Source organism: Pinus tabuliformis, chromosome 3_2 (genome assembly GCF_031772625.1).
Source record: "Pinus tabuliformis cultivar Carrire ecotype Pingquan chromosome 3_2, CPIR1, whole genome shotgun sequence".
Classification (NCBI taxonomy): Eukaryota; Viridiplantae; Streptophyta; class Pinopsida; order Pinales; family Pinaceae; genus Pinus; species Pinus tabuliformis.
In genome coordinates this window covers 74,221,891-74,236,592 of record NC_142302.1, presented here as the reverse complement: position 1 = coordinate 74,236,592, position 14,702 = coordinate 74,221,891, and positions in this window count along the sequence as shown.

Genomic DNA, 14,702 nt, shown 5'->3' with positions numbered 1-14,702 from the left:
TTTAGAATGACCTTAGGTAATGATGAATCCCTAGAGGATTATGAAGAAAGATTCCAACTTAGTTACAAAAGGTTCAGGTGCACACTTGACCCTGAGTCACTGAAGCTAGTCCTGATTAGATGAGTAAGGGAAGACCTTTTAGATACACTACACTTGTTAGCAGGAGGATATATATACTAGTTACCCTATGAGGATATCAAGACTGTCTTTAGAAACCATTATAGGGAAGCTAGGAAAAAGGGTAGGGGAAGTCAACCTATGGTTAGTACATCATCTTCCAATTCATCCACCAAGGGTGAAATTGTAAACATGCTAGAAGATTTCAAGAGTGAGATGTTGCAAACCATTTCCTTACAGACGGACACTATGCACATTGGGAGAAAGCAAGAGGAAGCAGAGGGAGCCTTGGCCATTTTATGTTTTAGATGCACCACGAGACACCCTAGGAATGAATTTCCATTGAATTCTATTGAAATTTTCTCAGTCTATGAAGAAAAACTCTCCACAGACAAGTGTCGTTCTTTTCTTGGACTCAAAGTTGTATATCAAGGACCTGAAGGGGTCACTAAGAAACTCTGCTACGTAAACGAAAGGATACCTCATGGGCCTAGGCCATACCAGCAGGGCATTCAAGGATCATCCCATGCATATTACAACCCCAACCAAACCATATCCATACCTTCTTGGGGACCCCCTGCTCATCCTTCCTAGTCTGCACCTCCTCCTTGGTCCTTTGCATCTCAGTATCATTCCTAGCCAGCCAGCCAGTCATTTCAACCATATGCTCCACCACAACCTCAATGGAATGCACCACCCCAGGGGTGGAGGCCCCAGTACAACAATGTTCCTGCTTTATTGCCTTCACCACCTACCCAACCACAGTTGTTACACTCTACTCCACCTAAACAACCCCAGATGCCTACGTAGCCAAATTCAAACTTGAACAACAGACATGCACAACAAGTATACAATGGAGAGACATCATATCCAGCTTATGCTGTGGAGATCCGGGAAATTAACCTGAGATCTGGTAGAGTTCTCCCGGCTAACCAACCTCCACCTCCACCTAGGGAGGTTGAAGAAGAAAGAGAGGAAAGAATTCTTAAATTAAATACACCCTTTCCTAAGAGATTAACTCAACCACTCCAGCCTACCCCAGAAGAGACTGAACTTCTAGGAGAATTGAAAAACCTATGTGTCAAGATTCCACTTCTCCAAGCCATTAAAGATGTACTTGTTTACAACAAGTTGATTAAGGAGAAGTGTTTCAAGCATCTTGGGAGGCGAAGAAGAGATGCCCCTACCATTAATGTCATTGGACAATTGTCCGACTTTATGTTGGGGCATGCAATATGTCCAAAGTATTTGGACCTTGGAAGCCCTGTAGTAGATGTGCACATCAATGGCACCATTGTTCCACTAACTTTGATCAATCTTGGGGCTGCCATTAATATGATGACCAAGGACACCATGCTCAAGCTCAACCTCCAAGGATCATTGAGAAAGACCACAACAGTCCTGCAACTTGCAAACTGCTCCACAGTGGCCCCTAAGGGGATTGTGGAGGATGTGATGGTCTCCATTGACTCTTGGGAGTACCCTCCAGATTTCCTAGTTCTCCAGCCTAAGGCTAATCTTATTGGCTACCCTCTCATTCTTGGGAGGCCCTGGTTGGCCACTGTCGATGCTTACATTAGCTGCAGAGCTAGGAATATGACCATCAAGAATGGGCATATGTCCAAGTAGTTAGTCCTATACCCTCTTGTTCAACCATCTCTAGAACATGATTTACCTTTATGGCTAGAAGAGGAGGAAGAAGATGAAGTTTATTCTGCCCAAATGTATACCTTAGAAACAACCATGGGAGGAGGACAACAGGATGAAGATGATTTGATTGAACACCTACTCCAAATTCCAACTCCCAATACATTGTCCCTAGAAGAAGTAGCAAAGGAAACCTAGAGCAACCATCCAATTGATCTATACTTGGCTGATTCCAACCCTCTCCATGTCAAAACCATAGAATTTGGCCTTGAGAGAACTTTGAAAATCAATCCATCTCTTTTTGTTCTCCAAGAGGAGAAGTTGTGCAACATGCTAAAGGAACATCTGGATGCCTTCGCTTGGAGTTACAAATAAATGAAGGGAGTACACCCATCAGTGTGTACTCACCACATTTACATCAAAGAAGGTTGCAAGCCAGTCCGACAACCCCAAAGGAGGATGAATCCAACTCTTAAAGATGTAATCAAAGAAGAACTGCAAAAATTGTTAGATGCAGGATTCATTTATCCTATCTCCAAGAGTGCGTGGGTCTCTCCTTTAGTGTTAGTTCCCAAGAAAAATGGTAAGTGGATAATTTCTGTCGATTACAGGGAATTGAACAAAGCCACAAAGAAGGACCATTTCCCTCTACCTTTCATCGACCAAGTGCTAGATGGCCTGGCAAGGAAAAAAAATTTCTCTTTCGTAGATGCATTCAGCGAGTATAATCAAATCTAGATCAACTCACAGGACCAGGACAAAACCACCTTCACTTGTACTTGGGGCACTTTTTCCTATAGGGTCCTTCCTTTTGGCCTATGCAATGCTCCTACCACTTTCCAGAGCAGTCCTGAGTATCTTTGCTGAGTTAGTCCATGATGCGGTAGAAATTTATATGGATGATTTTACACCTTATGTATGTGATTTCCAGGAGCCTCTATCCAACCTAGGTAAGGTAATGCACAAATGCATTGAAATTAACCTGTCTATCAGTCCCCAAAAATGTGAATTCTTGATGACTGTAGGGAGCCCGCTGGGTCATTCAATGTCTCAGCAAGGACTGCAAGTGGACCCAAAAGAAATAGCTATCATCCAAAGAGTCCCACCTCCTCAAAAGCAAAGAGATGTCGGAAGTTTCCTAAGGTTAGCTAGATACTACCGAAGGTTCATGAAGGACTTCAACAAGTTGGTCTCTCCTTTATCTGGTTTGTTGGCCAAAGACTTTGAGTTTATATGGTCAAAAAGCTGTCAAGAGGCATTGGACATCCTAAAGAACAAGTTCACCACTACACCGATTCTCCAAGGCCCAAATTGGGCCCTTCCTTTTCATATTCATGCTGATGCCCCACACAAAGCCATAGGAGAAGCCCTAGGCCAGATAGATGAAAAATTGCCTTATGCCATTTACTTTATCAGTAAGAATCTGTTAAAGGTCGAACTGAACTACACGGTGACCAAAAAGGTGCTTTTGGCTATTATGCATTCATTGAAAAAATTTAGGCATTATATTACAACCTATCAAACATTTTTCCATACTGACCATGCTGTAATAAAAAATTTAATGAATAAACCCAATGTGAATGCTCGTATTATAAGATGGTTACTTTTATTACAGCAGTTTGATCTAACTATTGTTGATAAGCCTGGCAAGGAAAATGTTGTTGCAGACTTTTTGTCCCGATTAAATCTGCATGAAGGTGAGGAGGGAATGGTTGATGACTAAACCCTTATCCTTGATGTTCTTGAAAATGGAAAATGTACCCCGGCTGCCAGCACACCACCTCACCCAACTCGACCATAAGAGGAAATAATCGTCGATCCCCATACGCTCATGCATTCATTTCCTCGAGGCTCACTCTAGCAAATTCACTCTCATACCCAAGCAACCTACAGAAGAGGAAAATTCCATCTTTCTCATGTGCATGACTTCCTACAAGATTACACACGAAATCCTACAGGATACAAATAAATAGTCTACAGGATTGGCCGAGAGGAGTTTCAAAGGGAAAAACATGGGGGTTGGCTACAACAAACATTATGAGGAGTTAGGCTCTATAATTACTTCCCTTTTTAAAAGTGAATTGAACAGAAAATACCCTAGTATTGAGTGAATTTGGCAGCTGTGTAAGGAATTGTCTCCACAGTTCTTTCAGTTATTTACTTCTACATTTAAAAATTGTATCAACCATCTCAGCTACTAAAAATTCACCAACCAAAATGACGGGGGGGTTTAATAGAAGGGAGCCCATTAACACTATGAGAATCCACCAACACCCTTAGGTGTTAGAAATCTTCACAAGTCATAATTGGATGGGGTATTTTGAAAAGTTAAGTGGGTATAATGATGAAGTGGCTCGAGATTTTTCTCTCTCCCTCATTCCACTGACCAGAGTCCATGCCACTATTTTGGTGAGAGGCCTCTCCATAGATCTCACCCCTAGACTCATAAGCAGAATTAACACACTTTCCCTAGGAGTTCCTTGGAGAAAGGAAGACAAGTGAGATAGCCAGACTGCCAAGAAGACATTATTTTTAGAGGGTGAGGAGCCCATTGAGGACAAGAATGGAGTAAGGAGAAAAAGCCTACCATATCCTTGGAATGAGGTGAGCTACCACCTTATCAAATACATTATCATGTGAGGGTAGGTATAGTGTGGTTTATGCATATCACTTTAGGCTTCTTGAAGAATTGAGGTTTGGAGCATAAACACCTCCTCACCACAGGCTCAGCATACCATACTTCCTTCTGCAATCACTGATAGACACAAGAATAAAGGTGTAGGAGAGAAACACCTAGCAGTTATCTCATCATGGATTAATTAGAATCATTATAGAAGATTCCCTCCACAACCTCAGAATTCCTATCCAATGGTCAATTTTCAGAGACATGCAAACATATGAGGATATCAAAGCCCTCACATATGATGTTAGTCCTACTGTCAGTGATAAAGATGAAGATGAGATAGATGAGGAGAGAGATGAGGAAGAAGAAGAGGAGGAAGAGAAAGAGGATGATGAAGAAACAAAAGAATATGACAAAGAGGAAACTAATAAACAAGATGAGGATCTACAAGGAGAAGGAGAAGGCCAGGACATAAGAGAAAAGGGAAATGGGAAAGAGGGGGCAGAAAACAAGGAGGAGTCACTTATGGTGTCTCCAGAACCCACTGAGAGAGAAGCAGCAGCTTCGCTCACTGATCTTAGCACCCCTATCAAACAAAAGGGCACAATACAGAGGTAGACCCCCTTATATTTTAGAATAAGGAAAAGCACAAGGATAAGGCAGGGGAAACCCCAAACTCCAACCAAAATTCCCATTGTAATTGAGGACTCACCTAAATAGCAAGAGAAAATGCCTCCTCCTATGAAAACTCAAGAAAGAGGATCCTCAGCACAAACCTCCCCTAAGTCTCCTATCACCTATGTGAGAAGGCCTGTAACTAGATCCACCTCATCCAAAGGAAAAGAAATCCTACAGGATACACAACAAGACCTACAGGAAGCAGAAGCAGTCCTACAAGAGACTCTGCTAAACCTACAGGAGACTCAAAAATTGGATAAGGAGGGAAGCCTACAGCAAGAAACTAAAGAAGAGGACCCAGAGCTAAGGGAACCTAGCCCCCAACCTAACCTTGACTCCTACTACAGATTTATTGAAGGGGGTAGGGTCATTCCACAAAAATTTTCTATTCCATTATTCTTTGAGCTTGAGAAGGAGAGAGCCAGAACTCATAGATGGATGTAGATTTCCAAGTCCAAGGGGGTGGAGGACATTGGTCACATGGAGGAGAAGCTCAAGGAGATGGGTAGAGAACTAAGTAGCTTGAGAGACAGAGAGGCCATAATGAAAAATCAGTTAGAGACAGAAAATGCATGGTTGAAAGGATAGTTGGAAGAAAGAGAGAATCAATTGGCATCCATGGCCAGTCTCTCTTTGGAAGCAATCCAGTGCAGGATGCCAGCTAAATCATATGCCATATACCTTAAGGAATAGTGGCTGCAATTCCAAATCAAGACCCTAGCACAGAGAGGCACTATTCCATTTCAGGATTATAGACTGTTCATTGATATTTGTGATCAAAGTACATTGGAAGATAGGACCAAGATGTCTGAGTTTTATTTGCATAACATGGCCTTAACAAACATGAATGTATGGGACCCTAATGCCAAGCTAGGAGATTTACAGTTGATGGCTTTGGCATCACAGATGAACCGTGAGGAAGCAAGGGCTGCAGAAATGAACAAGATATTGGCAAGAGAACAAACATAGCCTCTTATGATCAGAGCTAAGCAGTCCAACCCAATGGCCCTCATCAGTACACGTAATTTAATTGCAAATGATCCTCAGATTGCACCCCGGTATCTTGCCGCCCAAGAGCAAGAAATTACACATTTTGAGGACATGTTCAGGTTTTTAGGGGATGACAGCATGCAGGCTTGCCTGAGGAGATGGAACACATTTCCATACAATTTAAAGATAAGAGAGTACCACTCTCCTCAAAGAATGATAGAAGCACTGAACAGGACACCCATGTACAATAAATCTATTCAAAGGCTCAAAGTCAATTGGATTGGTTTGAGACTCAGTCCACTACTTCTCTTAGGGATGCTAGAAGGAAGGAAGGAAGAAGAATAAAGGAGGCAGTGGGAGGAGGTAGAAAATAAGCTAGGTTTCTATGCACAAGAAGAGGAAACCACAGCAGAGGCATGGGATGTCAGAGAGGCCACTAGAGCTATGAAAGACATGGATATTGATTGAGTTGCTCAGAGGATGAGCAACACTTTCAGTAGGGGGGTGATGATGAGCCTCATCATTGGGTAATTATATGGGCCTTAATTCACCTCCTATCTTAGTCAAATCAACTCTTCTCACAACTTATTACATGTTTTGATTATATTTTGTTTAATGAGATGAGTTAAAGTGAGATATTATGCCTAGTGAACTAATATGCATTAAATGCAGGTTTGGAAGAGAAAATCAAGGAATTTTGGCAAGACTAAGGTTTGAAACTCAAATGGGACAAGGGAGAGAGATTGTAGGAGGTAAATCCTCCTCATTTACTCCTCCCCCATTCGAATATTCCTCCATTAATCCCACCAGCTCAGAGTGCAAGCAGCAAAGTCATGAATATCAGAAGGCAGCTGGACAAGTGATAGAAAAAGAATTAGTTCATCTCGAGTTTGGGAGCCGAGCCTCCCTAAATTTAAGGAAGTCGTTGGGGACTTCAGTTGTATAAGTAGAGAGTCCTAGAGCCTCATTAGGATTCGAATTTTTATTGTAAAAACTCTAGTTATTTTTGAGCTCCAAACTTGTGGAAGACTTTGATGTAATTTTTTGTTTTGGTAATAAGAATGAGCTTTTTCTTGATCCAGCACTGAGTTAACTCAGAGGGATGAAGCTCTTGGGTTAGGGCCCAACCCTAGCAGCAAAGGCTCCTCTTCTTGTATCTGTATGCTTAGCTTAGTTTCATAGATTCATGGTTAAACTGTCTTTAGAAGTATTTCATTGCAAGTAGTGTAGATTTGATTAATTGTTTATTAGTTTGCTTCCATTTGTGCCTTACTTCAGTGGTAGGTTAGACAAGATAAAAGAAGCACCACAAAGCTGTCAGTAGGTGTCCTGGCCTCAGTTCTTCCTTCTAGGATCATGATTTGAGGAAAAGACCCTTATGTAACCCCAAAAAGATAGATTTTCACTTCTTTCATAAGATTCAGCATTTGATCAGTTTTGCAAGTGTAGGATTTCATTGCCATCTCTTCTATCTTCATTCTTGCAGTAGATCTCATGCATGATTCCATTTTATTCAACAATTTCCTCATGCTTAAGGTAGAGAGTTAGCTCATTAAATTGTGCTTTTCTAACTCATGAGAATTCTTCTTATTGACATGACTTTTTGGAAATTACACATGTTTGATGTAGAGCAGGTGCTTCAGAAGTAGAAAGAGATCTCATAGAAAGAAACCACCTTCCAACTTCATCCACCCATAGGCATTCCTTGTTTTCATCAAGACCTTCACCAATTTCATCATTTTACATAGAAATTCCCCCAAGCATGTTGAGCAAATCCAACCATCTCCTAAACTTGGTTTTGGGTTCTAAGTGATCCTAGGCCTTTTCTCACTCCATTCCACCCATCAACCACCTTCCCTAAGCCTTCCATCACCTCCAACACCCATCGTTTTTCTCTCAGCTATATCCTGTAGAAATACAGGGAATCCTGTAGGTTTCTAGTACATCCTATAGGTTTTCCTGTAGTGGCCTGTTTTGAGGCCGAATTGAGGGAAAACCTCTAGGAAGCCACCCAAGGTCACCCAAGGGTCTCCCAAACCTTCCAACCATCTCCTGAACCTTCCAGCCATCCACCAACATCCCTAAGCCACCTACCACATCACCAAAAGAGATTAGCTTGCACACTTGATTTTTCATGAAAAGCATAAAAAGACAAAATAGATTTATTACAGTCCTTTACATGCATAACAGTGATGTTTGATGTTTTTAACTTCCATTCTTAGGATAGTAGCATTTTGTTCATGTTAATTTAGCATTATTGCAAAGCATAGCTCTTAGCAGTTAATTAGGAAATGGTGTGCCTTAGCATTGAATTTCAGTCTTTTTCATTGTTATAGTATATCAACTCTCTCTTATAGTAGATTTCTATTTATTTCATCAAGGAACCAAGCTTCTTCTGAATCCATAGAAGTTTGGCTTGAAAACCCTAGTGGTCTCTCGCTAGCTAAATAGTGACAAAAGGCAGAACCATCACTTTTACTTGTGTATACAGCACTGTCACCTCCAAGTTTGTATGAACCTTGGGTTGATAAAGTAAAGCTGGTAGCCTAGGAGTTGCAACATTCTTGTTGCAATATTGGTGCTCATCACCATGCGAGTCTTGTACTCATGAGACACATCGTCGATTCCAACTGCTACTACTATAACCTCTAGATAAACCACACTGCCTCTAGCATATGAAACATGAGTAAGCTCATAGATTTGAACCTATAACCATTTTTAACCTAATACTTCATTTTCACAACTATCACTAATTAGACTACTACATAAAACCTATATTATTATTATTTATAAATATAATGATATAACTATTATTATTATGAGTGATAATAGTTCAAAATAACTATTATATAAAAATAAAAATTATATAAATTTAATAAAATAAAAATCTTAGGAACATTTTTATTTTATTAAAACTTTTGTTATTTTTAAAAAATACTTATTTTCAAGTATTTTTGAACTATTTTACTTTTCCCATTTTTATATAATACTTATTTTTAAATATTTTTAAACCATTTTTATTTTGAACCATCATTATTATGATAATTATTAAAAATAATATAATAATAATACCACATTAATTTTATTAATGATCACAACACCACCACATTTATAAAAGAAACTTAATTTTAAAATGAATTATTTCAAGAATATAAATTTTGAAGTTGTTAAAGCTCTCGTTTACTTCTCAACGATGTTATTTATACTCAACAATATTATTCATTCTCATTTGCTAGTCCACATAGAAATACTTAGCGTAATATAATATAGATTTTGTGAAGTGATTCTTACCATTGTAATTTACAACAAAATTAGTTTTGGTTTTATATTAAACTCGTTCATATAGCTTTATATATTCTTTTTTATCTCATTTCTCCACCAAAAATGGATAACTTTGCTTATTATCCCTAACTGCATGGTAGGTATAACACATTTCATAATGCATTGACTTTTTATTAATAGAAAAATTGACAAAAAAAAATTAAAAAATAAAATTCACAAAATTAGTTTTGTAAATGAAATTAAACAAACATAAATTTATTTTAAATTCTATGCTATCTTAAATACGGATCTAATAAGAGCTAAGAGAGATTTAATTTCTTCACTTGCAAAAAAAATTAGTCAACATACGCAAAATTTCAACTTTAATAAATGATAAACAACAGCATTACACATCGTACTAAGTTGTAAAATAAGTCTCTCCACTTAATTATCTTTTTTAATATTTTATTTTTATTTTTTTAAATCTTAATTAGGTCATGCGACTCCGCCTTATTCTGTCATCATTGTTTCTCTCAGCGTGTGCACTTGCCAGAGAGTGTGTTGTATGAAGCTAAGTTCATACGGTCCTTTTTCGTACCTCTCCTCTTTAAATTAAAATGAAAATAGGGGGATGACAACGTTTTATGGTTAAACTAATAATTTATGTAATGAAAATATTACTTTACTTCGGTGAATTAACTAAGTATTTTGATTGGTTATAGCAAATAACTCATTAATTAGTTATTTTGATTTGTTCTCCCATACCATATATCTAGGTGTATATTTATTGGGAGTTAAACTATTATAAATATTTTTTAATTTAAGTAATTTATTTTTTAAATAATAAAATATTATTATTTATATTAGTTGTTTTTAGTGAGATTTTTTGGAAGTTTTTTTGTTGGGTTTTTCCAGATTAATTTCTCTAAAATCTAACGGGAATTTATTGAAATCACAAGTTTGATGGGTAACCCTTGTACAATCAAAGTGCCCTAAGGGTTTTTCAGGTGCTGAATCTATATGTAAAGTCAAAAAACCAGTTTAAATAACACAAATCAAGATTTCACCTCAAATTGTTCCATCATATTCTAGCACGGGAAAGTCCAAAAAGTCGCACTAAAGACAACTCCTTATTTATAACATTAGCAAATTTAATTTAAATAAAATTTAAAATAAATTAAATAGTATAACAATAGTTTTCCTAATAAAGTTTGATCGAGAATATTAATATTCCATTTTACTGGCCAAAACCTTATAATAATTAAAACAGAAGATCAAGCCACCTTTCTTGCTAATTTCAACATTCACTGAACTTATAATTAATAAAAAATTATTCAAACTTCCATACATTAATAATCCATTTTATTTCATCGTTCGCTGAAAATTATTATTGACTTTTGTTTTAACAAACATAATTCTAATTGTGAAATTGACCGTACTTATTTTTGAAAAACACAAAGAACATGACAATCATTTGCATGGAATAGCATTGATTCTTGGAAAAAAATATAGGCTAATGACCAGTTCAAGCTTTTCTATTATTTTTCTTTCATGAAATCTTTAAAATAGATTTAAAAATTGTGCAATCAATGTTATGACATCATTCATAGATATATGTCAATACGAAGTGGAATAAACTTTCAATAGGAAGATACATTTTACAATCACATTTACAAAATATAGTAACTAATTCATTTAATATATAGCAATTGTGATTAGATACTTTTGCTATCTTTTTACTAAGCAGGAAAAAACTACTATATATCACTTGTTAATATTTCTTTATTCTTTATCCCACCAGTAATTTTTGTTAATAAATTGAAAAATATGAAATTAAAAGTGAGATACCTCAATCCCTCAATGCTTCAACTAAGATCTCTACTTCCATCATCTTCATTCCTCTTTTGTAATTGCCTTTGTATTTTTCCAAACTCTTATTAATCCCTTTTTAAAGACAACCTTATTGATATTTCCTTCTTCTTTATCCCACTGTCAATTTTTTTTAATAAATTTAAAAATGTGAAATCAAAAGTGAGCTACCTTGATATCTCAATGCTTCAATTAAAATCTCTACTTCCATCATCTTCATTCCTCTTTTGTAATTACCTTTATATTTTTCCAAATTCTACTTCCCTTTATTATGTTCTTCTTTATGTTCTGCTTAAGCCATCAACATGCACTCTAGGATGGTTTTCACAATATCAATAATATTTTAACAATATTATTATTTATTTCATAGTGTTTATTCCCATTATTCCCATTAGTAATCATTTATCCTTCCTTGCTCTCATCAAAACTATAAAAATCGAAGACATCATGCATGGCAAACACCCTCTACTCAAATCTAAAAAATTTCTAATCATCTTTATTTTGTCATAATGTAGATTCGTTTACTATCATGCACTCATACATATATTTTTACTAAGTACCCATATGTCTATGTTTAAATGCTAGTATGCAATCTTATATTTATTTTTACTAAGTACTTATTTGTTTATGTTTACTTATAGGTTTATGTTTGGATATTTCTATACCCTCAGATGTGTTCATTAAGTATAAAAAATCACTATATCACTATTTTAGCTTCTCCTTTGCATACAAATTATATTCAATGAAGTCTAATGATCCCACATTCTATAGTATGCCTAGTCTCAAATGAAATAACACTTCAATCTATTTTTGCTATTTATTATTAACTCGTGTTCTTATGAATTTGTCTCTTACATATATCATTACTATATATGAAAGGAGCACAAGTTAATTGTTGTCTTATCCATATCACAACCTTTCGTTCTAGGTAAAATTACTCCTTTAATAGATGAAGTTACACTGGAAATTATTTTCTTCTTACTCTAATGATTTTGTATTATGCTTTAAATAAACCAAACCATCTTGTGTTGTAAATAGAATTATATCCCATGAATTTTCTAAACTCAACCTCTTTAATAGAATTATTTATCATTTTCTACACTAGAGGGATTCATAAAAATAAATATTCACTCCCTCTTTCATTCTCATTGATTCTATTTTTTATACCGGATAGAATCACATTTATATTATTGTCAACATCTTGTCTTCTTCATTCAATAGAAATCCATGTCAGTAGTTCCACCTCATTTATTATACAATTTAATCCATTTTTTATATCGATTCAAACACATAAATTTTATGAGTTCAATCTCTTAATTTCTTGTAAGATCACATTAATAGCCCCACTTCAAATGGCATGCTATCATAACTCTTTCAACATTTCAATAGATAGTAACCATGTAAATAATTCAATTTATTTCACAAATTTAAATGTCGCATTAACAATTCATCTCATTTACAAAAAAAAATCACTACCAACAATTCTACTAATCTAGGAATTATGAAGGCATGAAATGAAACATATATATAAATATAAACACAAAGATACAACAAAAAAAAACTTCAATTTATAAATAACAAAGTACTGAAAACTGTTTACATGCAGAATGAAAATAAACTAGCTTAGGCGATGTTAGCTTATCTCTGAGAAGATATGTGTCGGCTATATGCCTTCTGAATTGTGTTACAATGAGGCTCAAATGCCTCTTTATTATTGAGAAACAATGAAAAACCCTAAACATCTAAAAACCAATCCCTAGGAGATGAAGCACCAAAAGTCTATGGGCCTTGTTAGGGTAAATTGATACATCAACTTCCTAGGGTTGTAACTTTGGCATACGACCTTCGTTTGATGGGTGTCATACGTTATTAGAAATATCTATTCAAGGAGTAAAACTTTAAACTACAAGCCCACATCATAATCTCTAGGTTTTCTGGTTTTCGAAAAAAACTTCATTTAGGGCCTCAAAATGGATCTAGAAGTTACAGACCCAAAAAACTTCCAAAATTAGTAAATTGTGCTAGAATTAAGGAAATTGAAAGAAACAATGGCGGGGATCCAATTGGAATAGGCGAGTGGACACAAATATCCACCTAGATCATCTACCTCCATCACTAGGGAGAATTTGAGTTAAACAAATGTAGGAAATCTCAAGGTTCTCATATACATCTAAATCATCCTAATTTACTTGGAAAGTAAATTCTTACATCTAGAACATATTTCACCTTATTCAAGGTTCATGGTAATAATTGTCTTATATATGAGATAAATGTTTAGAAAACTTCCCAAAATATTAGAATGTCACCACATTACTCATTTGTGCACTCCATTGAGCTCAATGTCCCAACTTTGGTACACAAACTATTTAAATAGATTTTGATAAATTTGTATGCATACCACAAAAATGAATAAATTATTTTATTAGCTATGGAATTGTACAATATCTCAATCCCTACCATTAAATATCATAATTGATCTCTTACCTCATAACTTCAAAAGTGATTGCAATTTGATCCCACAGACATTGCAACACCAAGTGTGACTCTTAATATAGATGAATAATATTTCCTAAAAGGGCCTCAAAATATAAGAATTTATATAGTACCATTTAAAAATATTCCTAATTCCTTTGTACCACAATTGAGATATTGATACACTCAAAAAACCCTAAACATAAACAATTGAATAATATACAACTTTTTTGATTTCATATCAAGAAGAAATAATTCTATAAAATATGGAAAATGATGTCATGGCATAAACTTAATGTAACAAACCCAGCTCCTATATTCCCTTTATGAGATAGGTTCTCATATATTTTCATCTCTAGGAATAGTTGAATTCTTTGACTTGCAATTACATTTTTCCTTAGGTGTATAATCAAGTTTCTATAGACATCATGGGCACAAGTGTTTAATGTTCCACTCATCATGTTACAATATTTTGCAACAAGGCACTAAGCCTTTTCTCATTTCATTGGTAGAAGTTCTTTTCCTCAACAAGATAGTCCTAGAGCTTATTTCTCCAAGATATTATTTCTATCATGGCATAGAGTTTTTAATTTCCTTCCTTCTTTTGCAAAAGTATGCTTTCTCCTATGATACAAACAAATATGGTCTCATCCTTATTGCATAAAAATGTGCTTTCTACAATGACATAGAGAATATAGTCAATTCTGATTTTTATAAGGACATAGTTCTTATATCACACCATAAATATCTTCCTTCAATGCTACAAGGTGTATTTCTCCAAAAGAAACTTTTCCAATGAAACAAAGAGAGATCTACTCCAAAATGAAAATCATCCACTGATACAGGAACTTGACTTAATCCTTTATCAAAAATAAATATGGATTTTGTAATGATATACTTATTTCCAAATTTAAATACCCAAGCAATATGTTTATCATTAGGTCTAATTATTTTTCACATGAATTCAAATTGATGACTTTGATTATGGAATGTTTGGGGTTGTTCCTAGGTTGATTAAATTTTGGAAAGGCACCATGGTTTGGCA